General features: G+C 41.9%; 1 protein-coding gene and 2 pseudogenes across 1 annotated transcript in view; all 3 read left to right on the top strand.

Moving 5' to 3' along the window:
• The window catches only part of STARD9 (StAR related lipid transfer domain containing 9), a 125,964-nt gene that overhangs the window by 11,742 nt on the left and 88,823 nt on the right, over window positions 1-25,399 (top strand).
• On the top strand, window positions 8,864-23,511 carry LOC149750215 (importin subunit alpha-1 pseudogene; annotated as a pseudogene).
• LOC149750214 (importin subunit alpha-1 pseudogene) lies at window positions 22,847-23,669 on the top strand (annotated as a pseudogene).

Below are 25,399 nucleotides of genomic sequence, written 5' to 3'. Positions count from 1 at the left end.
TAGAATTCCAGAATGTTGGTGTTAGAAGAAATGCTAGAGACCATCATGGCACGTATTTTAAAGATGAAGGCCTAGAGAGACAAAAATAGTAGTTAATAGGATTTTTTTTTTTTCTTTTTGGCCAGTCCAGAGTTGTGCTTGGTGTTGCAGGGAAATGCCTGTTGCTTATTCTAGTGACAGGATCATGAACTGCAACACATAGTTTCCTGCAGGGCAGGAAGTGTGCTGCTTAGCAGAATCCCAAGGAAAGATCTGGTTCTTGAGACTGGGCCTGTCCCTGGCTCTGTACTCGTCAAGATGAGGAAATTACACTATTGCCATTTAGTAGCATGGGGGTGGGAAGGTATTGAGTGACTGTTATCATAGGTTCTGTAACATGACCAGGCTGGGGCTAGTTACTGCTGCCACAGAAGCAGCATTTCTGTCTGGGGACTGCAACCCATTATAAGATGAAGACAAGTGATCTATGATCTCCTGCTTCGGAAAGTAAGTAGGGTGAGGTGGAGAGGGGTATGGCTGTCACTTCTTTTGTATCTCCTGAACTTGGAGTATGAATGAAGGCTTTGGGGAAAGAGGAAAGAAGGTGGAAGAGCTACTGAAACTGAAGAGGGACCTTGGAGGAGCAAGAGGAGGGGCAAACATGAAGAAGAAACTAAGGTGAGAAGGAATTTGAGAGTTCACAGAGGGGTTAGGGGTATATCACTTTTTACAGTAAATATTATTTTCTCCAATTTAGGTACAGGAGCAGGCTCAGATAGGTTGAGTAGCTTGCTTGAAGGTTACCAACCAAGTGATGGAACCAGCATTCAAACCTTTGTGTGATTCCAAAGTGCAAGCTCTCAAATGCTGCACCACACACAGCTCTATTTATTTCTGTATTTCCAGTGTTGCACATCTTAAATGATCAGTTAGTGGTTATTGGGTTGATAATTCAATTTATGGTTCAGTGGATAAGTGATAAGTTAGCACTCTGCCTTCTTGAATCTTGCTGCCCGTTTTGAGGAGGCCTTGCAGTTTGCCTAAGTTGGAGAACCATAGACATCTATGAATTTCTCTGTGCATCCCTTTCGCTAAAGCATGTATGTGCTAGGGCAGCTGGGGAGCGTGTGGGCGTCAGAGGATTTTCTCATGAATATTTGCAGAGCTGTGTACATTCCAGCGCTAGTGCTATTTCTTCCCAACCAAGATGGAGACAGAAGTTGAAGGGAGAGAAGTTTATAAGAAAAAGCCTTTTTGTTCAATAATTGGATGGGGCTCTTCTGGCATGAGTGGGGGAAGGGAGATTACCATGAGTGCTTCATTTCAGTAAGTTCCCTCTGCCAATAGCACAGCTGCTCAGCTCCATAAGCATGTCCATGGGCTGGATTTTAAAGGAATAAGGTCATTCTTTTGGCTTCTTCTAACTCATTTTTTCCCCCTCTCTGGAAACTTGATTATGAATTTTTAAAGGGTAGCTTTTAGACTCAGAAAAATCTGAAGAACAGAGATCCTTGACACTTAATGCTTGCTGTTGGTGCTGGATGCCTTTACAAAAATGAACAGCAGAAACTAGAGAAATCTTTTAAAATGCAACAGCTTGTTTGGATTCTTTTTTCTCCTCTGTGAGTCAAGGGTAACAGGAATTTCTGGTTGTATCTGGAGTCCTTGAGATTTAGGCTTGGGAGAGAGGTTATCTGTAGGGGCGGCATGCCCAAATTTTGATAGTCAACTGGAAACCTGGTGCAGCCTAAGCATAAATACAGATAGAGGTCCTGAGCTAGGTGTCCTTGATGTTCCCCAGAAGTTCTCTTGCTTGCATCTGCAGTGCTGAGAAGTTGCCCTATACGCCGCTCCCTTTACACTTGAATTTGTCCTGGGTTTATAAGGATTGTCAATTAATTGCTTGAAGAAATGATGATGGAGGTGATCACTTTGAGGGTCTCTGGAAAAACTGATTTGCAAAATCATGTGAACAAGAGGATATAAGATGAAGTGCAGCCCTTTGAACAAAAGGTCTGTGTGTCCACCACAGCAGAGGTGTGCACAGGCAGACTGGTAACAGTAGCCTTCTCCAGAGGAAGCCACCTGGTCTGCATCACCAGGTGCTAAATTCTCTCCCACATACTTGCACAGTAAGCCAGTGTCCAAGTCCCCTCTCAGCACCTTTCAGTGGTCCTCTGTTTGTGGGAGCCAGTCCAGCTGACCAACAAAAGGCCCCTTCTAAGTGCAGTGTTCTGAAAAGGGTTCAGAAAGTATGCAGGACTGGTCTCTCTCTAGTTCTATGCTCAGCAGAAAGCAGACAACTGCATAAAATGTATCAGTAGATTAATTAGTTTATTAAAATGGTTTGCTATGAAAGCAATACAAGCTAACTGGAAAACGTTCAAACAGTCCAGAAGGGTGTAATGTAAAAGGTGAAAATCGCTTCCCCTTCCATGCCTCCCCACTGGTCTCATTCTCCGGAGGTAACCCCTGCCGGCAGTTCTTTGCTATCCTTTCAGACATTCTCTAGTCATAAGTAAGCATATATAGTATGTCTCTTTAAAAAAAATACTAAGGGGCTTACACTCTATGTACTTTTTTCCAACTTGCTTTATCCTATGCAACTTAATCTTGGCCCTAATTTATTTGTAGTACCTATAGTTCTACCTCATTGTTTTAATGCTACATGGAATTCCATCCTATAAAGGTATTGTAGTTTAACTAGTTTTCTAATGATGGATGGTTAGAATATTTCCAGCTAACTATATAATACAATATATTATTACATATTATATAATTATAATTCCAAAATTTTGTAATTCTGCTATTATATAATATATATTATATTATGTTTCTACTATTCACTATAATACTAGAGTGATCATCTTTGCGTTTTTGCAAGTGTAACCGTAAGGTAAATTTCTAGAAGTGCAGCTGCATGTTCAGAGAGTATGTATATTTTAAATTTCAATAGATTTTTGTCTAATTGTCTTCCAAAAAGATTGTACCAATTTACATGCTTAACGATAGTGTATCAGAATACTTTATCACATTCCTTGTCAATACTAGGTGTTATCAAACTCTTTAATCTTTGTCTATCTTATAGGTAGAAATGGTATCTTATCTTTGGCTTTTCTTTTTATTTTAATTGGGATTGAGCATCTTTGTATGTTTCTGGGCCATTTGTATATTTTGTTCCCTGTGAATTGTGTGTTCATATATCTTTTCCCCATTTTTCTACTGTATTGTTCATCTTTTTCTTTTTTTTTTAAAGATTTATTTATTTTTGGCTGCTTCAGGTTAGTTGTGGCACGCAGGATCTTCACTGAGGCATGCAGGATCTTTCCTTGCAGTGCGTGGGCTTCTCTCTGGTTGTGGCGTGTGGGTTTTCTCTCTCTAGTTGTGGTGCGCAGGCTCCAGGGCGCATGGGCTCTGTAGTTGTGGCGTGCGGGTTCCAGAGCGCGTGGGCTCTGTAGTTTCTGGCACACAGACTCTCTAGCTGAGGTGCACGAACTCAGCAGTTATGGCGCGTGGGCTTAGTTGCCCTGCGGCATGTGGGACCTTAGTTCCCTGACAAGGGATCGAACCCACATCCCCTGCATTGGAAGGCGGATTCTTTACCACTGGACTACCAGGGAAGTCCCTTTTTCTTACTTATTATTATTATTTTTTTTTGCGGTACGCGGGCCTCTCACTGCTGTGGCCTCCCCCGTTGCAGAGCACAGGCTCTGGATGTGCAGGCTCAGCGACCATGGCTCACGGGCCCAGCCGCTCCGCGGCACGTGGGATCTTCCTGGACCAGGGCACGAACTCGCATCCCCTGCATTGGCAGGCGGACTCCCAACCACTGCGCCACTAGGGAAGCCCTCTTACTTATTTTTAAGAGCAGTTAGAATATTAAGGAAATTGATCCATGTCATAGATGTTGCATGTTTCCCCTGTTTACTTTTGTTTTGACTGTAATTTTTTCCCGTGCACCCGTGTGTGTGCGTTTAAATGTAGTCAAATTATTGACCTTTCTCTGTGGCTTCCTAGTATGCTAAGCTTAGAAAGGCCTGTCATTCTGAGATCATAAAAGTATTTGCCATTTTTTTTTCTGGTGTACTAATGGATTTATCTTATTAATAGTTAAATATTTGATCCATTTGAATATTTTTGTTGTAGGAAATGCAGTGGGGCTTCATCTTTACTTTTTTTCCCAGATAGCCAATTGCCTCATTGCCATTTACTGAACACCCATCCTTTCTCCACTGATATGTAAAAGCCATTTTTATCATTTGCTTAATTCCTGTATATACTGGGGTCTCTTTTATTATTACTTTTAATTAAAAAATTAAAAATTTTTTGGCCACGCTGTGCAGCACATGGGATCTTAGTTCCCTGACCAGGGATCGAACCCACGCCCCCTGCATTGGAAGCATGGAGTCTTAACCACTGGACCGCCAGGGAAGTCCCACCTGGGGTCTCTTTTAAAACTGTTTTGTTTCATTGATTGATTCGTACTTTTGTGCCAGAATTATACTGTTTCACAAGTTTTCAAATATTCATAAAAGCATATACCATACTGTTTTACTACTTTTTAGTATTGGACAGGGCTGGTCCTTTCTCATTTCTTTTTCAGGCTATCCTGATTATTTTGGTGTTTGCTCTTCCCCAAATGCCATGTACTTCCCTGCTTTTGCTCATGCTGACTCCTCTTTCCAAAATATGTTAAAATATCTCACCTCCCCAGTTCCTACCATTCAAAATGCTGCTTGTTCTTTAAGACCCAGTTGGTACTTCCTCCTTGAAGTTGTCACCATCCCTTAGATTCTCATAATATCTTGTTACTCTCTTGTGACACTCTGCGTATTAATTTAAATTAACGCTCCTTGGGTACATGACTTACCTATTTTATTAGACTGAGTGATCCTTGAAGGCAGACTAGGCCTCATCCATCTTTGAATACCCTACATTTCCTAGCGTGTGACATTTCTCTCATTCAGTCAGTAAGCACTTGAGAGGCAACTACCATCTGCAACACAGTGGGGTTGAGTGCTGTGAGGAATATGGGGTGATATAAGATGTGATTCCTGCCCTCAGAAAGCTTAGTCTTATTGGGAATAATAATAAATATAATAACAGTATACTTATATTATTATAAATGTATAATTTTATATTTATAAATAATCCTTAAAATAATAAAAATAATCGACAATACCAAGCATTCAAGTGTTAAATGAGATTAGATTAAGTATTTCAGGAACCCAGAGGAGTAACACACTACCCATAGATGCCTTTGAATGAGCTCAAGGGAGGTCATTGCAGTCTGAAGGAAAGGCATAATAAGCAAAGATTGTAGGGCCAGAATGTGCAAGATGTGCTTGAGTGGATCAAGTGCTGCCAGTCCAGGGTGAAGCTAAGAGGATATAGTCATAGTGTCCATCTCTCCAAGTGTCCCAGGAGGCCAGACTCCCACATTCCATCTCTGCGCTGCTCCAGACTCCTAGGGGATATGGAGGCTAATCCCAGGTTCTTTGGGACAGTGGCAAAGTGGCCTCGGGAGCATCCTGGATGCTTAGCTGAATCCAGCAGATACAGGCCATGAAGATATTTAACCTGAGGGCAGGAGGCGGCGTATCCTGGGTTACAGAAACAGCGTTCACTCACCGTTGTCTGTTGTATGTCGGTATATGCTAGGTGCTGGGTAAACAAACTGAGTGTGTATGTGTGTGTGTGTGTGTGTGTGTGTGAGTGACAGAGACAAAGTTTTGCTTAGTTGCTTTACCTCACTTGATATACGCGTTTTATGCTGATCAGATTTTGAGCAAATCTATGTCTCATTCAAGACTTTTTTTCTAGAGGTTCTAATAGGCTATAGTGCCCATTCCATCCTTTTGTCCATCCCCATTGTTGCTTGGACACCACTGCCTTTCTTTGTTTCCAGAACCTTGGTTTGGGGCCATGGTATCTCCATTGTTGCTGCTCTCTCAAGAGTCTGCCCCTGGGACATCATGCAGATCTGTTTTGTTCCAGAATGGTAGAAGTGTTCTGATTTATTGTAGAAAAATGCCTCCCAGGAACACATTACTGGTTTTTCCTTCTGGATGTGCCTGCTGAGCTTTACTAAGAACTGTGCATGTCCAGATGCTTCCATACAATGAAAGGAAGAGGACATGCTTCCTATTCTTTGGGAACACAGATGTAGAGAGCCTTGCTCCTCAAAGTGTGGACCTTGGTATTGCCTAGAGCTTGTTAGAAATGTGTACTTTCAGACCCTAAGCCAAATGCATTGAATCAAAATCTGCATTTTAAAGAGATCACCAGGTGATATGTGTGCATGTGAAAGTAAAGTTAGAGACGCAGATTCAGATCAAAGAGTTCTGGGTTGGAGCTTAAGATACTGCTGGACTGAGGACTACACTTTTAGTAACAAGATTCTGGAGTTCATGATATATTGTACCTTAAATTATACAATTTTGAATAGATGACTGCTCTTCCCAAGGTCCAGAAAACTGTGCTTTTGCTTTGGCTGTAAAATGTGGATTATTCCCTGGTTGACATTTCTCTTTTTTGTCTGGCTGATGTAAGAAGGAAGACATGTTAGACACTGACATATCCACTTACACAAGTGCCATCTCAGGCAAACCTTGATGGCTTTTGGTTTAGTGGAACAACTTTATATTATGTGATTTAAATAGCCTCAGTTTTCTTATCTTTCAAGAGGGAGTGATGATCCCCACCTACCAACACACAGGAATACTGTTAGACTAAAATGAAGTATTAGGCTTGAGAGGACTTGGAAAAAAATTAGAAAGATTAAAAAAAATCAGTTGATATTATTACTACATTATATTCTCTGATGTTTCTATACCAAGAAAGAAGTCTCTTTACAGAGTTCTGTATACTGCCAGTGAAAGTATCTTTTGTTCTTAATTCTTTAATAATAAAATTTTTTTCTAAAACTACTATAATTTATTAATTAAAAAATAGGTAATATATGCACATGGCAGATAAAACAGTACAAAAGGATGTATAGTGAAAATTAAATCTCTTTTCTATCTCCTGGTACCTATTTCCCCTATGCTGAGACAACCATTGTTATTGATTTCTTGTGTATATTCCTATATATTTTGTGTACATCTAAGCATGTAGTTGTATATTTATTATTTTTTTAAAAAATGGTAGCAGACACATATTATTCTGCATCTTGCTTTGTTCAGTTAATGCATCTTGGAGACATTTTCATATCTGTATATATGATTACCTCACTTTTTTGATGGCCACATAGTAACATTTTATGTGAGTGTACCATAATTTATTTGCTACTGTGAACTTTTAAACTATTTATGTCTTTATATTTACAGTGAATTCCTTGTAGGCAGCATATATGTGATTGAGTCTTGCTTTGTTTTCCTAATCAGACCATCTCTGCCTTTAATTGGGGCTATTTAGAACATTTACATTGTGTAATTACTAATATAATTATGACAATCATTTTTCTTTTTTCTTTTTTTTCTATTTGACCTATCTCTTATTTGTTCCCTTTTTTGTATTTTTCTGCCTTTTTTGGATTGAGTATTTTTGTGTTCCCATTTTATTTTTGTTGGTTTATTAATTATAAGTCTTTGTTTTGTTAGTGGTTGCTTTAGGGTTTATAGTATACATTTTTAACTTATCACAGTCTATATTTAAGTGATAATATACTACTTCCCACATAAAATAAGGTACACTAAAATACTTCTGTTTCTTCTCTCTCAGTCTTTATACTGTCAAGTTATACATTTTATATCTACGTATGTTATGAACTCCATAATGCATTGTCAATAATTTCATTTAAATGGTAAATTATTTTTTAAAGAATTTAAATAGTAAGAAAAAAAATCATACTTGCCCATGTAGTTAACGGTTCTAGCGCTCTTCGTTTCTTTTTGTATATCCATATTTCCATCTGGTATCATTTTCCTTCTATTAATATATTCTTTAACTTCATTTCAGCTATCATATTTTGGACACTGAAAAGATGAAGACCGTGTTTGATTTATATCTGACAAACCGTATAGCATTAATTCTGGTGTCAGCAGGTGGATCCACATTGGTTTGTGACTTGCTCTGTGGACTCAGTAGAGCAGATTTTAATTTAGCATTTGTCTTCTAAACCAAAGACAGTTAGATCCTTTGACAGGCACAGTGATAATATGCTGTGGCTTCTAGAACATGTACAGGAGACTTTTCCTTATATTCTAAAGACAAAATCAGAAATTGATAATTTACTATGAAACATTTTGGAGCATTTCAAGTTGTAGGTCTTAGCTGTCCAATATCTTTGTTGCTGCTTGCTGTTCTTTCTGAACTGCATTTCTGGGAACAGGAGTTTGGCTTCAAATTATTTTTTCCAGGATCTGAAGTTAGGGGTGGTTGTTACTGTATACTGGCTCTTACTAGTCTGTGGTTTACATACATTTACATAATCTCAGCTTCCAGCAAAAATAGCCTTTTTGGAATCCTGAGCAGGTGTGGAGATGAAGTGAAACAATCTGTTTATATCGCTGTTTTGTTTACTTTTACCTGCTTGGCCCCCTTTTCTCTCACCTCTCCCTTAAATCAACATTAAATTTGATTATCTTTTATTTGTGAAAGCTCACTAAGGTCATGTAATATGTGATTATTTTACCTTATTCATTCAACATACTTCTACTGAAAAATATGCCAAGAATTGTGGTAAGTACTGGAAATAACCAATAAGAATTGGACATTGTAGTTACCCATGAAAAACTCTTAGTTCTTGAGGGAGGCAGATACACAGAGTTAATTACTTCACAGTGTGGTAAATACTACAGTACTGATAAATATTTTAATTAAGCATTTGAAAATACTTGAAGAGGGAGGTAGGCCTTTTTTGTCGGGGGTAGGGAGGGGAGGTTGTAAAAAGTCTAGTCCGGGCTTCCCTGGTGGCGCAGTGTTTGAGAGTCCGCCTGCCGATGCAGGGGACACAGGTTCGTGCCCTGGTCCGGGATGATCCCACATGCCGCGGAGTGGCTGATGCTGTGGGCCATGGCCGCTGAGCCTGTGCTCCACAACGGGAGAGGCCGCAACAGTGAGAGGCCCGCATACCGCAAAAAAAAAAAAAAAAAAAAAAAGTCTAGTCCACAGCGTGATTGCTCTTTTCAGGATTGAATAGGATTTAAACCTGTAATTCTCTTCCAAAGGTGGGAAGGGCATTCTTCTTAAGACTTGAAAGTGGTGCTTCACATACATGGATTTAACTGCACAGCTTGGTGTGTTTCCAAAAAGACTTCTCAAAGCATCACATGAATCATTCACTAATCTGAACTTGAAGCTCCTTCCTGGTTTCATTCTAGATACTGTTTAGTCTTATAAAATAAGTGTATGAATCATTTGATTGAGTCTGGCTACTTAGCATATTTACTTGGTTTATGATCATGATGAGGGAGCTGGGTTTGGTGAAAACCTCTCTTCTCTGCAGGAAAGGCAGCATAGATAGTTTCTCATTTTTTCGAGTGTGAGCTATTTATAGACTCACTTCCCCCCACAGACTGAACACAATAGGAGCCTGAAATCAAATGGTGACCAGATGTGCCCAGGCATCCCCCAGTTTGTACTTAGAAGTTGGAAAAGGCAGAGCCCCTAGGACGTTGGTCTTAGGGCAGAAACGGTTGGACTCACTCATAAGATTATCATCTGTATACAAACAGTCCCTTGCATCTGGTCCCCAGGAGCGGAGGAGGTAAACAGAAGCGTGTGCGCACTCATTTTTGCTTCTCTTCCTTGAAGTGGGGGATTGTTCCTTTGTTAGTCATTTCATTGCTCAATTCTTGTCTCTGTAGTTAGGCAGTTAGACAAAGTACAGATGCTTTCTGGGGATATGTGCTGAATTGATGTAGGAGGAAGAGCTAATGCAGCTTCCATGTAGTTGGTGGAGACAGTGGCTCTGCTCAGATGAGAAGAGATCTGACAGGAATGGAAACCCTTAATTACTTTTTTTCTTTGCTCTTCCTCCCCTAATAAACTAACCCCATCTTGTTTGTGGTGGTGTTATGGTTTAAAGCACAAACATGTAGTGGTTTCTGGCTGGTATTGCTTTTCCTTTTCTCCCACATTAGAGATTTTGAGAAAGTAGAAGCAACTTCCCCCTTCAGTAAGCATCTGGCAACATTTCCTTGGAGTTTAGAGATTTTTTTTTTTTTCCCCAGTATGTGGGCCTCTCACTGTTGTGGCCTCTCCCGTTGCGGAGCACAGGCTCTGGACGCACGGGCCCAGTGGCCATGGCTCACGGGCCCAGCCGCTCCGTGGCACGTGGGATCTTCCCGGACCAGGGCACGAACCCGTGTGCGCTGCATCGGCAGGCGGACTCTCAACCACTGCACCACCAGGCAAGCCTGAGTTTAGAGATTTGATTTCAGGGTTTGGAAAAGTTGTGCTTAATTTCGGACAATATTCTCATGAACAACTCGCTTAAGGGGGATGTGAGAGAAGAAAATACCACCTTTTGAGACCCTGCTCTGTTCCAGGTACTGAACTGAGTACCTGACTCATCTCATTCACTCTTTAACAGCAGCCCCCAAAGTGGGTTGTTATCATCTCTATGGTACAGATGTGGAAACCAAGGCTCAAAGAGGTTAGGTAACTTTCCCAGGGCCACACTACTAAGAGGTGGAGCCCAGATTGAAACCCAGATCTGCTGCTTCCAAAGCCCTTGCTCTTTCCACTGCACCTGCTGCCTGCTGTGTGCGCTAACTACTCCTGACTGTGCGCGTGCCTCTGATATTTGAAGTATGACATGGATTAGCTGACAATTAGAAAAATTTCAGCTGATAAACTGTGCATTTACCATAGGAAAGGACCCAGGAGCCATGATGAGGATCATGTGTTTTCAAGCCTCCCTGTTGATGCCTTTCTCTGAGATATGGAGGACACCACCTATTTTAAATTTTGTATCTGAAGTGCTTGTCTACAGGTGCAGTCAGCGTATGTTCTTCTGAATCCCCCGAATAGCTCTAATTGACCCAATCACTTTCTGAGATACAAGAAATAGCTCCCACGTTACAGCAGATGGATGCTTCATTTCACCTGTTCTGACCCAGGGGCCAGGTTTTGAAGTGGACTTTAAAAGTGGCGAAATGGGGACTTCCCTGGTGTTAACCACCCTGGTCCGGTGGTTAACAATCCGCGTTTCCACTGCAGGGGTCGCAGGTTTGATCCCTGGTTGGGGAACGAAGATCCCACATTCCGTGCGGTGCGGCCAAAAAAATAACAGTAAAAGTGGTGAAATGTACCCAGAAGTGCCCATGAAGGAGCCTGCGGTCTGTGCACTAACCCTGCTAGTCAGTGTGCTTCTTTCCTTTCTGGCACAACTCAGTATTGCTGGTGCCTCTTTTTCTGAGTAAGTCCTTTCTCATCTGTGAAGTACCCTGGGGTGACCAATGTCATATTGGGGAGGGAAAGAGTGAATGCAGGACCTCTAGTTTGAATCCAGAAGAATCTTAATATATGTTTTTGAATGAGATGAAATCCTACATTGTTTTCTAGTTTTATCCTAAATTCCACCAGCTTTAATTTCCAAATATTTATTTTTCTGCAAAGATGAACCTCATCTGCTCAGTATCTTCCACATAGAAGCATTTATGCACCAGAGAGAATGAATCTCTTAGGCATTCATCAGCTCTGTTAGGGTTTTTGGAGGCTTATTAACTACGCTTCATTGAAAATCAGTCCCAGGTTCCTAACTGTCCAGGTTTGTGTCAGTGCATCTCTTGGTTGTCACCAGCAAGTAATTTTTGAGCTGAGTGCTCACCACTGTCGGGTCTCTCTTCGATCATCTAATTTTTTTGTCTTTTGCATGTACTTTAGTAAGTGGCTGTGACAGCTCCAAGAAGCACCTTTGTTCCAGGGCTGTTGGCTAAGGCTGGAGTCATGCTTTGTTTATTTGGTTGAGGTGACTTGAGGGGCTGAGGCACAAGAAGCACCACAAGACGGGTGCGGTTAGAGGTCTTGTGGTTCTAACAGGCAGCTCTGTCTTCTGCAAACTACCAAGTCTTCAGGGAAGACTGGAGGAGGGAACTGTGGCTCGAGGGAGGAAGGCCCCTGCCAGTGGGATGCATGAGGCAGATGCAATTCAGATCAACGCAAAACTAATCTCTTTAACTAGACCTTGGATTGCTGAGAATGGTATAGGCTTAAGCTGGGCTGACTGAGCTCCACTATGAAATTAGAACTGTCTTGGGGGCTCAGCTTGTTTGCTTCTCCAGCATTAAGTTTGGTCTCTAGAGACCCATTCAGACTAAACAATATTAAAAACAGGAAATTTGCGCCTAGCAGCATGGTTGCGGAAAACTTTTTCCACTTAGGCAGGAATGAGAGTTAAAAACAGGAACTCCATCCTTGGGGCCTGTTTTCTTCTTATATAGAAGTAGTATTAGCAACTCCAACAACTTGAAGCAGCTTTGCCCTACTTGACTTCCCTTCAGAGTGCTGCCTGAGGGCATCCATCACAAAAGATGGTAAAGAGCCCTCTGGAACACATTCAAAAATATGGAAACAGTGCTATGTGGAGGATGCTGACCTGGTGATGTATATCTTGGCTGAAGATCACGTGTGTAGAATTAATGCACGCAGTGCTTAGGGGAGACCTGGAGAAGAGCTGTCGTTAATTTTATTCAGCACACATTTATGGTGTGTATTCTGGATTGGGTCCACGGGTTATGTATTCATTTATTCAGTCAGTGTTAACTGAGCGTGTACTATGTGCATCGTGTGTGGGGCCCTTAGGTGTATGATGTGTGTGTCCCCTTCAGTACTGCAGGGGCCTGCTCAGGTTTGCTCGTGACGGTCAGCCCAGGGCATCCCTGAATCTGGGGGTTCAACTCCTGGGACTGCTGCTCTTTTGCATAATTTGCTGCTGAGGTTGGTGGGGGTGGACAGGGGACATTTTGGAAGAAGGGAGTAAGGACAAGGAGGAAGCTAACAGCTAGAGAGGAAATGCTCTTCTTTTCTTCCTCCCCCGCTGTGATGGCACTCTGCCTAAACAGTCCAGCGTTGAGGAAGGCTTCTGAAGCCCTCAGCGAACCTGAGCCAAGCCCTCGCTGTCACCCCACCCTTTGTTCACAACCCCCTCCTCTAGCTCAGTCGATGTGTCATGAACAGGCTTCTGCAGCAGAACAGCCTGTGTGGTGAAAAGATTCCTTAGCAGATGCGTGTCATTATTTTTGGCTGGTAAGGAGACAGAACTACTCTTTTTAAAACTTTTAAATTGAAATATACACACAGAAAAATTATATGTTCACACATTATAAGTGAACAGCTCAAATTTTCTACCCACTTGAACTTTTACAAGCTGAGCATACCCACATAACCAGCATCCAGATCGAGAAATAGCGCATTACCAGCACCTCAGAAGTCCCACTTGTGCTCTATTAAAATACACTGTAAAGCTCTTTCCTGGGGCTTTTTTCCAGTGAATGCTCTGAGAGGCAAAGTAATGTCCCTGCCTAGCTAATCACTGAATTTAAGAGAGGGCAGGCGGGCCAAACACAGCCCTGCCAGCCTTTCTCCTCAGCCTTCCCTTCTTTTTCTGACTTGCAGCTGTCAGGATCCAATTAACCTCCTCGTGCATTCAGCCTGGGGCTGGTTTCTAGTTATAGAGATGCATTTTGGTTTGTTCTTTTTTTTTTTTTTCTGGCTGTGCTGCGTGGCATCCAGGATCCTAGTTCCCTGACCGGGGATCAAACCCGTGCCCCCTGCATTGAAAGTGCAAGGTCTTAACCACTGGACCGCCAGGGAAGTCCCCATTTTAGTTTGTTCAGTGCATTTCTTTAGCAAAAAAATGATGTCATGGAGAGCATCTTCAAAATAGAGTAGATTAGTGAGGTTTTAGTACGTGTGCTGTTTATCATCCCTTCTCAGTTTTGGTACTCTTCAGGTTGAGTATATGCCATATTTAATATTTGTATGTGGGATTGTATTACAGCCCAGCATTATGAGTTATTATCCACATGTAGGCAAAGCAACTGGCAAGCTTCCTGGGAGCCATGCCTGTGCTTGGGGTAACTCCATGCTTGATCATATGGCCCACATAGTAATGGAAGGTATATACATAAAGGGGAGCCAATAAGAAGAAAGATCATAGAGTTAGAATTTTGTAAACTGGTCAGAGTTTTAAAAAATCATCCATTATGCAATGTTGTTTTTGGTTTAGACCGTGGACTGTAGTATCACACTGCTTGGGTTTGAACCCCACCTCTGATGTTTGCTAGCTGTATGACTCTGGGCAGCTTTCTGGACCTCTCTCTGATTTGGTTGCCTCACTTGTAAAATGAAGATGATAATATCTACTTCATGGGTTGTTGTGAGGAATAAATTATTAATGCAGGTAAAGTGCTTTGAATATTACCTGGTACATTTCAATAGTGAATAAATTGTTGTTCTTGTCAATCTAGTGTCATGACAGATGTTAAAGTAACAGCTATCTGAACCTCTTTTCTTTTAAATTAAATGCAAGTCAGTATAGAATTGAGATGGAATATAGAAATTTTCTTCTACAGAAATTTTCTTTACAGCCAACTTTGCACGTTTATTTCATAACATGAGGACATATATCCACAGCATGGGAAAGAAAATCTCACAATAAGTTTTTTTAAAGCTTAGTCTTTGTTTCCTATAAATTCTCTCTATGGTAAGGTAGGACCACTGTAAGTTTCATTCTGCAGAGTTGGCTGAAGTTTTCCTTCTCAAAGTGAGGTCTCCAGATTAGCAGCATTGATATTACCTGGGAACTTGTTAGAAATGCAAATTATTGGGCCGTACTTCAGACACTACCACTGTACAAATTTTCTTCTATTTGTAGACAGTGGGGAGCATAGTCATAATTACAGGTTGGGGGAAGGATTAGAAGTTGGGAAACACCTATCTTAAATGAGCTAACTTCTTCCTAGTGTAATATTCTCTAGTTTACAAAGTGCTTTCACATGTATTGTCATCGTCCCATGTATTTGTCACAAAATTGTTGTGTTAGGTACCATTATTTCTACATTTTAGAAGGGTTGATAAAGACTGCTGTTACCTAATAAGTTGTAGGGTGGGAACTTTGTCATTTGGAGTCTCCTGAGTCCAAATCCTGGTCTCATTCTGTAGCACTGTATAGCCTTTATGTCCTCAAGCTGTGAGTGGGCTGTTTTCAGTCTGGCTTCCTCAGTAACAGACCCTGAGATAAGGAGTTATGTGAAAGTCATTTATTAGGACGTATCGCTGGAAAAGAAGTGGTAGGTAGGGTGGGGAACTGAGACCAGCAAGGGAAGGAGGAGGCCAAGCAACTCCACAGAGGTGCTCTGAAGACAGAGTATAGAGTTTTCCGAATCAAGAATGTCCCGAGTTTCCCTGTACCCATCAGTCATTGGTAAAAACTGCCTTCTAAAGAACAATTGGCTGTTATTCCTGTCCTGCCCCTAGGTTCTTCATATCAAATTTTTTTTTTAAGATTCCATATATATATGTTAGCATATGGTATTTGTTTTCGTCTTTCTGACTTCACTCTGTATGACAGACTCTAGGTCCATCCTCCTCACTACAAATAACTCAGTTTCGTTTCTTTTTATGGCTGAGTAATATTCCATTGTATATATGTGCCACATCTTCTTTATCCATTCATCTGTCGATGGACACTTAGGTTGCTTCCACGTCCTGGCTATTGTAAATAGAACTGCAGTGAACATTGTGGTACATGACTCTTTTTTTTTTCTTTTTTTGCGATACGCAGGCCTCTCACTGTTGTGGCCTCTCCCGTTGCAGAGCACAGGCTCCAGACGCGCAGGCCCAGTGGCCATGGCGCGCAGGCCCAGTGGCCATGGCTCACGGGCCCAGCCGCTCCGCGGCATGTGGGATCTTCCCGGACCGGGGCATGAACCCGTGTTCCCTGCATGGGCAGGCGGACTCTCAACCACTGTGCCACCAGGGAAGCCCACATGACTCTTGTTGAATTATGGTTTTCTCCGGGTATATGTCCAGTAGTGGGATTGCTGGGTGGTATGGTAGTTCTATTTTTAGTTTTTTAAGGAACCTCCATATCCATAGTGGCTGTATCAATTTATGTTCCCACCAACAGTGCAAGAGGGTTCCCTTTTCTCCACACCCTCCCCAGCATTTATTGTTTGTAGATTTTTTGATGATGGTCATTCTGACAGGTGTGAGGTGATACCTCATGGTAGTTTTGATTTGCATTTTTCTAATGATTAGTGATGTTGAGCATTCTTTCATGTGTTTGTTGGCAATCTGTATATCTTCTTTGGAGAAATGTCTATTTAGGTCTTCTGCCCATTTTTGGATTGGGTGGTTTGGTTTTTTGATCTTGAGCTGCATGAGCTGCTTGTAATTTTTGGAGATTAATCCTTTGTCAGTTGCTTCATTTGCAAATATATTCTCCCATTCTGAGGGTTGTCTTTTGGTCTTGTTTATGGTTTCCTTTACTGTGCAAAAGCTTTAAGTTTCATTTGTTTATTTTTGTTTTTGTTTCCATTTCTCTAGGAGTTGGGTCAAAAAGGATCTTGCTGTGATTTATGTCATAGAGTGTTCTGCCTGTGTTTTCCTCTAAGAGTTTTATAGTGTCTGGCCTTATATTTAGGTCTTAAATCCATTTTGAGTTTATTTTTTTGTATGGTGTTAGGGAGTGTTCTAATTTCATTCTTTTACATGTAGCTGTCCAGTTTTCCCAGCACCACTTGAGGACACGGGGAGTGGGAAGGGTAAGCTGGGACAAAGTGAGAGAGTGGTATGGACATATATACACTACCAAATGTAAAATAGATAGCTAGTGGGAAGCAGCCGCATAGCACAGGGAGATCAGCTTGGTGCTTTGTGATCACCTAGAGGGGTGGGATAGGGAGGGTGGGAGGGAGAGACGCAAGAGGGAGGAGATATGGGGATATATGTATATGTATAGCTGATTCACTTTATTATAAAACAGAAACTAACACACCATTGTAAAGCAATTATACTCCAATAAAGATGTTAAAAATAAAGAAAGAAAGCAAGAACATCTGGCTCTTAAAAGGTGTTTCAGTAACCTGAGGGCAGTCGTCCAAGAAAAACAGATAAAGAGACACAGATACTGACTTTTGGAAGTTAAAGCACACCCACTGACTGGTGCACATGAAAATAGTAAAGGAATCCAAGTGTATATAGGTGTAGAACATTAACAGCACCTGCTATACCATCAAAGCTGGTCCAGAAGACTGAAGTAGGGAGCTAAGGAATTCTGAAATACATGCTGGTCTTGGAGAGGGCTGTGGAAAAACCACTCTGTGTATCCTGTCCTCAAAACTTCCTGGGAGAGCCCTGCCCCCAACACAGCTTCTGGTTATGTCTTGTGGTCAGTAAACACTCAGTCTACTGTATTCTCTGCATCTACCAGTATGGGCATTAAGAATTGATACTCATGGGCTTGCCTGGTGGCACAGTGGTTGAGAATCTGCCTGCCAATGCAGGGAACACGGGTTCGTGCCCTGGTCTGGGAAGATCCCACATGCCGCGGAGCAACTTGCCTCGTGAGCCACAATTACTGAGCCTGCACGTCTGGAGCCTGTGCTCCGCAGCAAGAGAGGCCGCGATAGTGAGAGGCCCGCGCACCACAATGAAGAGTGGCCCCCACTTGCCGCAACTAGAGAAAGCCCTCGCACAGAGACGAAGAGCCAACACAGCCGTAAATGAATAAATGAATAAGTAAATAAATAAATAAACAAAGGATTGATACTCATAATGATGACCTCAAGTCCTGCCATTGCCAAATCCTTAGACACTAAGGAAGAGTATACCGAACACTTTGAAATTCTAATGTAAATGAAGTTGACAGTGGTTTCTGGCTATCCAATATATCAGAAATGTGTTTTTAATAAGAAAATCTCATTTTGTGATCATCTAGGTAAAAGCGACTTAACCATTGCTATGTGATAGTCACTCATGCTGCTCACTCAGCATTCCTGGCTTTTCATCTTCTGTTGCATGATAGAATTTCACTTCCTGGTCCCATTGTGTGAGGGGAGGGGGGCCATATTTTGAGCTCTGTCCAGTATATTTTAAGGAGAAACGATGTCTGAGCCTTCAGTTGCTGGAGTATGACCTTCCAAAGCCCTCTTTCCTTCTGGCACCAAGATCAGTAATGTCGGAGATAGGTAGTTCTGTCAGAGAAGCTACAACCATCAAGACTCCCTACTGACCCACAGGTAGCATGAGCCAGAAATAAACTTTTGTTGTTTTAAGCTACTATGCTTTAGAGGTTTGCTACAATAGCCTAAGCTAACCTAAGCTTGTCCTGACTGATGACTCTTCAGTGTTGATCTTATGAGTGACTTTAACTTTGGTACAGTATCAGTTATTGTAAGAAAATGGGTCAGGACTTCCTGGTGGCGCAGTGGTTAAGAATCTGCCTGCCAGTGCAGGGGACACGGGTTCGATTCCTGGTCCGGGAAGATCCCACATGCCACGGAGCAACTAAGCTGGTGTGCCACAACTACTGAGCCTGCACTCTAGAGCCCGCGAGCCACAACTACTGAGCTCGCCTGGTGCAACTACTGAAGCCTGCGTGCCTAGAGCCTGTGCTCTGCAACGAGAGAAGGCACTGCAATGAGAAGCCCGTGAACCATAACGACACCACAACGAAGAGTAGCCCCCGCTCGCCACAGCTAGAGAAAGCCTGCACGCAGCAACAAATACCCAACGCAGACAATAAATAAATAAGAAAATGGATCTAGGTGATCTGTGCATATACTTTCACTTTATTTTCAATGATAAATGATTTTAATGTATTTCAAAGGATTAGAAGGCCTTTCATGTATGTAGGACGCTCTTTAGTTTTGCTTTGTTTCTTATTCCACTTGGAACCTTCAAACCCACTTATATTTTTGAAGAAGTTGGCTCTAAAAAGGACTTTTGCCTTACAACTGTGGGCCATATCTGTCCACCACCTGACTTAGTGAAGTTTTATTGGAACATAGCTATGCCCATTTGTTTATGTAGTGTTTATGGATGCTTTTGTACAAAAAGGCAGACTTGAGTAGTTGTGACAGAGACTCTGTGGCCCATAAAGCCTAATATATTTGCTGTATGGCTCATAATAGAAAAAAATTTGCTGACTCTGTCTCACAGATCCTTAATTATTAGGAATGGAAAGATTCCCGGATGATTTGCCTGAATTGCTGCAGATATCCTAGCTCTTGGAAGTTCTGTCTGATGGAGTGAAGGCCTTCTCTTGGATCTGCAATGTCCCTTTATTTTATATACTACCCTGAAAGCAGTGAAACAGCTTATCCCTCTTGGATTCTGCCTATGAATAAGCAAAGACTCCCTCACGCTTGATAATCAAACCATTTTTCCGTATTGCCACCCTCGTTGTCTTTGTCCAGACCAGCTGCTGGGCAAACTGCTAACGAGTCCACTTGTCATGTGACTGCTGCTCAGTGATTCGGCTTTGTGCTTGTTGCTGTTGACAGTTGAACCTGCCATTTTGATAGGGCTTTTTCAGGCTACATGGGAGAGAGGTGATCAGGTTGTCTCACACGATGGGTCATGAATGTGAGGCTACGTGAGGAAATAAGGAAACTGTCCACAGTCACACAGTCAGGCTACATGACAGTGGAACGTTATTCATTACTGCTCAGAATTCAGCAGTAACCGTAGGAGGCCAACAGCAGCTCTCTGTCTCACATTCAGAGCTCCCCAAGAGTTGATTGTGTCCGTTAATCTTTATCCAATTTGGCATACACTTATTAGCATTCTTTTTTGGGGTCATCTAATGGTTGACAGTCCCTCTTTTGCCCATACTTGCTTTGCTTGGGGCCCAGTCAGATGGGGCCTAGAAAACAGGGTTAAATGACAGAAAACGTGGCAGATTATGATCAAGGAATCACTTGTGGTTGTCTTCTTAGAAGTGGCTGTGGGAATGGCAAGTCTTCAGATTCTATTCCAATAAATCCATCTTTCATCTTTTCTCATAGGACCCTGTGTAAGGAATCTGTCTTTTTGCAAGGAGGAGGGAAGCATTAGAGCTAGAAACCCATCTATCTGTCCTGGGAATTCCTTGCTTATGTCCAGAGAGTATGAAAGCCGCATATGGGACCTACCAGATGGCACATGCCACTTGGACAGTTGTTCATGGGAACATTCCTTAGCAAAAAAGCATTGTTGGAAATGGCAAAATCTTGTATAAACAAAGATATGTGTTTTGGTGATCTCAAAGCTCAGTTTTTCTGATTCCTTCAGTAATCAGAGGCTTAAACTAAGAATATGAATTTATGTTTCTCTGTGTGGTATGTGTATCTATTACCTCTGTATGAATATTTGCTGCTATATGCAATTTTCTTTTTTTTTTAATTAATTTATTTTTGGCTGCGTTGGGTCTTTGTTGCTGTGTACGGGCTTTCTCTAGTTGCTGTGAGCGGGGACTACTCTTCATTGCGGTGCACGGACTCCTCATTGTGATGGCTTCTCTTGTTGCGGAACATGGGCTCTAGGCATGTGGGCTTCAGTAGCTGTAGCTCACGGGCTCTAGAGCGCAGGCTCAGTAGTTGTGGTACACGGGCTTAGTTGCTGCGTGGCATGTGGGATCTTCCCAGACCAGAGGTTGAACCCATGTCCCCTGCATTGGCAGGCAGATTCTTAACCACTGCGCCACCAGGGAAGTCCCTCTTTTTCTTTACTTTTTTTCTTTTCAGAAAAAGAAGCCCTAGACAAATAGACAGGGATTTCTATTTTTATCTTTTGATAAAGGTGATAAGAGTTGCATTCAGTAGGGCATATTTTAGGGTCTGACACCAGAGGGACCCTAGACTTTCCTCTTTGACACCCCATCTCCTTCCTAGATGAAAGGTGGTGGAGTATAGTGATTAAAAATATGGTTTATGGGCTTCCCTGGTGGCACAGTGGTTGAGAGTCCGCCTGCCGATGCAGGGGATTCGGGTTTGTGCCCCGGTCCGGGAGGATCCCGTGCTCCGCGGCGGGAGAGGTCACAACAGTGAGAGGCCCGCGTGCTGCAAAAAAAAAAAAAAAAAAGGTTTATTTTCCAGTTTCAGAGATTACTGGCTGTGATCCTGGACTAGTCCCTTTATCTCTCTGTGCTTCACTTATCTCATCTATAAAACAGCGATAATGATACCTACCTCAGAGTTGTTGTGAGGACTAAATGAGTAAGTAAATATAAAACACTTAGAACAGTGCTTCGCAGATAATAAATGCTACATAAGTGTTATTATTATCTTCTCTGATACCTGATCACCATCTTATCCAGCACACAATAATTTCTCCAATCCCTTTTCTATTCACAACAAAGTATCCTTCTGTCCTTCCTGGTAGTATGTGCATTTTAATAGGGGCACTGTGAAGTTACAGCAAACTCAGATGAATTACTCTAATGGAGAGAATTTCTAGTATTCTACAGGGTGGTGGGGAAAATCATTTGGGGGCACATCGTGGCAAGAGGTTGAAGAATCAGGGGAAATCACATGCTTAGAGAATATCCAGAAAGAAGAGACTTGAATATGTCTCAGCTTCCTTCCATTTCTAGCCCCAAGTTTTCTTAAGTCAAGAAGCTATAGGGTCTGCACAGCCTCCTGTGGAAACCTGAGCTGGCTCTGTAGCTTTCTCCCTGTGTCTCATAACCATGTCCAGCGACAGGAATGCTAACTCACCAGCTGCCTGCCTTAACAGATTCAAGGGCATGATAGTACAGAAAAGAGGCTGCACTGAGTACTGGTTAATGTGGAGCTGAGGAAAGCTAATAAGCTAAGAAGGATGACCAGGTGCTGAAAAGGAGAAATGTAAGGTTGCTTCCTGAGGCTGCTGCTTCTCTACTGCAAGAAAACCAAAACAACCAGGGCACTGTAAATTGGTCTGTTGATGATGCTGTCAAAGGCATCAATAGCAGCAGTTTGGAAAGCCAGCTCCAAGCGACTCAAGCTGCTGGGAAACTGCCTTCTAGGAAAAACAGCCCCCCGTAGACAACATAATCTGGGCTGGTTTGATTCCAGAATTTGTGTCCTTCTTGGGCAGAACTGACTTTAGTCTCATTCAGTTTGAATCTGCTTGGGTGCTCATTAACATTGCCTCTAGGATGTCAGAACAGACTGGGGCTGGGACTTCCCTGGTGGTCCAGTGGGTAAGACTCCATACTCCCAATGCAGGGGGCCCAGGTTCGATCCCTGGTTGGGGAACTAGATCCTGCATGCATGTCGCAACTAAAGATCCCGCATGCCACATCTAAGACCTGGCGCAGCATGCATGCATAAATCAATCAATCAGAACAGACTGGGATATAGAAGATGTGGCACATATATACAATGGAATATTAGCCATAAAAAGAAACGAAATTGAGTTATTTGTAGTGAGGTGGATGGACCTAGAGTCTGTCATACAGAGTGAAGTAAGTCAGAAAGAGGAAAAACAAATACCGTATGCTAACACATATATATAGAATCTAAAAAAAAAATGGTACTGAAGAACCTAGGGGCAGGACAGGAATAAAGATGCAGACGTAGAGAACGGACTTGAGTACACAGGGAGGGGGAAGGGTAAGCTGGGACTAAGTGAGAGAGTGACATTGACATATATACACTACCAAATGTAAAATAGATAGCTAGTGGGAAGCAGCTGCATAGCACAGGGAGATCAGCTTGGTGTTTTGTGACCACCTAGAGGGGTGGGATAGGGAGGGTGGGAGGGAGACGCAAGAGGGAGGAGATGTGGGGATATATGTATACGTATAGCTGATTCACTTTGTTATACAGTAGAAACTAATACAACATTGTAAAGCAATTATACTCCAATAAAGATGTTAAAAAAACAGAAAAAAGAAAAACAGACTGGGGCTATGCTGTCCCAGCATTCATTTCTCTGCTGGCATCTCCCCATGCTTACATCAGTGAACAAGGTGTATGGGCTCTCGGAAACATTTCAGGTGATGGTTCAGCTTTTTTTGAAAAGGCTATCAAGTGTAGTGCAGTTGATCCACTGTTGGCTTTTTCTTGCAGTTCCTAATGTGTCATCTTTAGCATGTGGTTACTTGTAGCACCTTACCTGGACACTTTCAAACCTTTGTTGCAACAAGAATCCTGCATCCCTGTTAGATGCTGTTGAGCAAATTCTTCCTAGTTTAGTTCGTCTCCTGTATCATGATGTCCAGAAGTATTAGCAGATATATGGACAATATCAAGTATCATAGCTGGCCACCATCACCAGATACAGTGAGTTGTGAATCATGGATTAGTCCCATTACTCATTGGTGTTCTAAGGCAGACTTTAAGACGCAAAAGGAAGCTTTATGGGCTGTGACCAGCTAGAAAAGTTGTGGAACAGTTGAACAGATTGTGTAACGGATTGTTCATTGGGGCATAGTAGAATTGTTGATGAACCTCTGAACTGTGAAAGATACCAAAATTACCATGCTTATTCTGAATGCCATTTCAGGTATCTTCTAGGCTGCTGAGAAACTAGGTGAAACTGAGAAACTTAGTATAATTGAAGAATGTAGAGGTCTGGACAAAACTGAAGCTCTATAAAACCATGAAAATGAGTCTGTGTACAAAGTTTCATTAAGTTTGATTGGGAAATGCTTCCCTGTGGAGGAACAAGAATATCAAAATGTTGTGCCAGAAACTGCCTCTGAAGGCTGTACATCCCAAGTTCCGGATGGCATTCTGCGACCACTTTTAGATTGTACAACTAAAGCATAAGTTTATTATACCAGACGTGTACTATGTTTGGTATAAGTTTGTCTTACTGTTTCTCTAAGAGCTCTTTAAATGTGGTTTGCTATAGTAAAACTACTTTTTACAAGGAAACTATACTTGAACAGTTCCAAACTGTGCATATTGTATGACGCTTGTCCTCTCAAAGGGTTTCTTAATTTCAGTGTGGAATTTCATATCTTGTGGTGTCCTATAAAAAGATTATTTCACCCTTTGCTTCAAAAAAAAAAAAAAAAACAGCAGCAGCAGCTGTGGGTCAGCAGGCAGTCAGGGCCTAGAGGGTTCAGGGGAGGCCTCAGGTTTTGTTGCAGTTCTGATAGAGGAATTTAGACTTTATACTTTTGAGTGTCTAGAGGTAAGGGTCATATTCTATAAAAATAAAAACACCAGTAATAAGGATATATGGTCAAGGATATTTATTGAACCATTTTGAGTAGGGATAAAATAGTAGAAACAAGTGATTGCCCATTTATAGGGGAACGATTGACTCAATTTTGGTACATATACATCGTGAAATATATTGCAGATGTCTTAGAAGAATTCAAAACCCATAAATATGTGAGTGAGCGTGTGTACGTTTATGGTTATGACTGTGGGAAGAACAAGAAATGATGCCAGTTGTTAATGTCTTACCCACAGGTGGGGGTTAATGTATGAGGAAAAGAGGAAGGGAAAAGAGGGGTGGCAAATAGAAAGGAAATAAAACGAAGCACTGCCCCCGCAGCATGCATGATAGCCCAGTTATTTTAATTATTTATTTATTTATTTGACTGCATCGGGTCTTAGTTGCAGCACACAGCATCTCTTGTTGCGGTGCGCAGGCTTCTCTCTAGTTGTGGTGCGTGGGCTCCAGAGAGCGCAGGCTCAGTAGCTGGCGGCGCGTGGGCTTAGTTGCCCTGTGGCATGTGGGATCTCAGCTCCCCAGCCGGGGATCGAACCCACCTCCCCTGCATTGGAAGGCGGATTCTTAACCACTGGACTGCCAAGGAAGTCCCCCAATTATTTTAAATTGTGTTTGTGTAACTGTGGATTTGTGTATGCATGAAAAAAGGAAGAGTTGTATCTATGGGAAATAACCTGTATGTTAATGCTATGTTATGTGATAAAAAGCAAGTTGCAGGTTGACGTGCATTATATGTGTCTCTTTCAATGAAAATAAAGAAAAACGAAGAACTGTATGTCCTTATATATGTGGAGAAAGGTATGGAAGGACATACCTGTTGGTTATATCCTTTCCGTCAGTACCTGAAGGGGACTTGTTGGATACTTAAATGAGTAGGATTAGGGGTTGAGGTAGGGATGGAAGGTTAGTTTTTTCTTCATGCGTTTTATTTTTTCACTTGGTACAGGAAGTGGGTGTTCTTTGTAGTTTGAAAAACAGCAAAGAAAGAAAAAAATGTAATCTTGTCTGTCTCTAATAAGGCTTCAAATTCTGGTCATTTAATAATAGCAATGTCGGTGAAATTTGGGGGTGAGATTATAATTCTCTTCATGTGCAAACGAAAAGGTTAATGGAGCAAAAAGACTCCAAAAGTGATTAACAAATGGCAGAAGGATCAGATTTTATTGTTTTTGACCAAAGGCTTTAACAAAATTTTACTGGGACTGCTATTTAGAAATACTCAAAGGAGACTTGGTAAAGTTTCTCCCAGCATGAAGCAAAACAACAGGAAGTAAGGAAACCTTGAAGAACAATTTTAAATTGTAGGGTAATA

This window comes from Delphinapterus leucas, chromosome 2, assembly GCF_059928025.1.
Source record: "Delphinapterus leucas isolate spDelLeu-1000000601 "Yukka" chromosome 2, BTC_Dleu_Yukka2, whole genome shotgun sequence".
Classification (NCBI taxonomy): Eukaryota; Metazoa; Chordata; class Mammalia; order Artiodactyla; family Monodontidae; genus Delphinapterus; species Delphinapterus leucas.
Note: the sequence above shows the minus strand (reverse complement) of the source record. Positions and strands in the feature narration are given on the sequence as shown.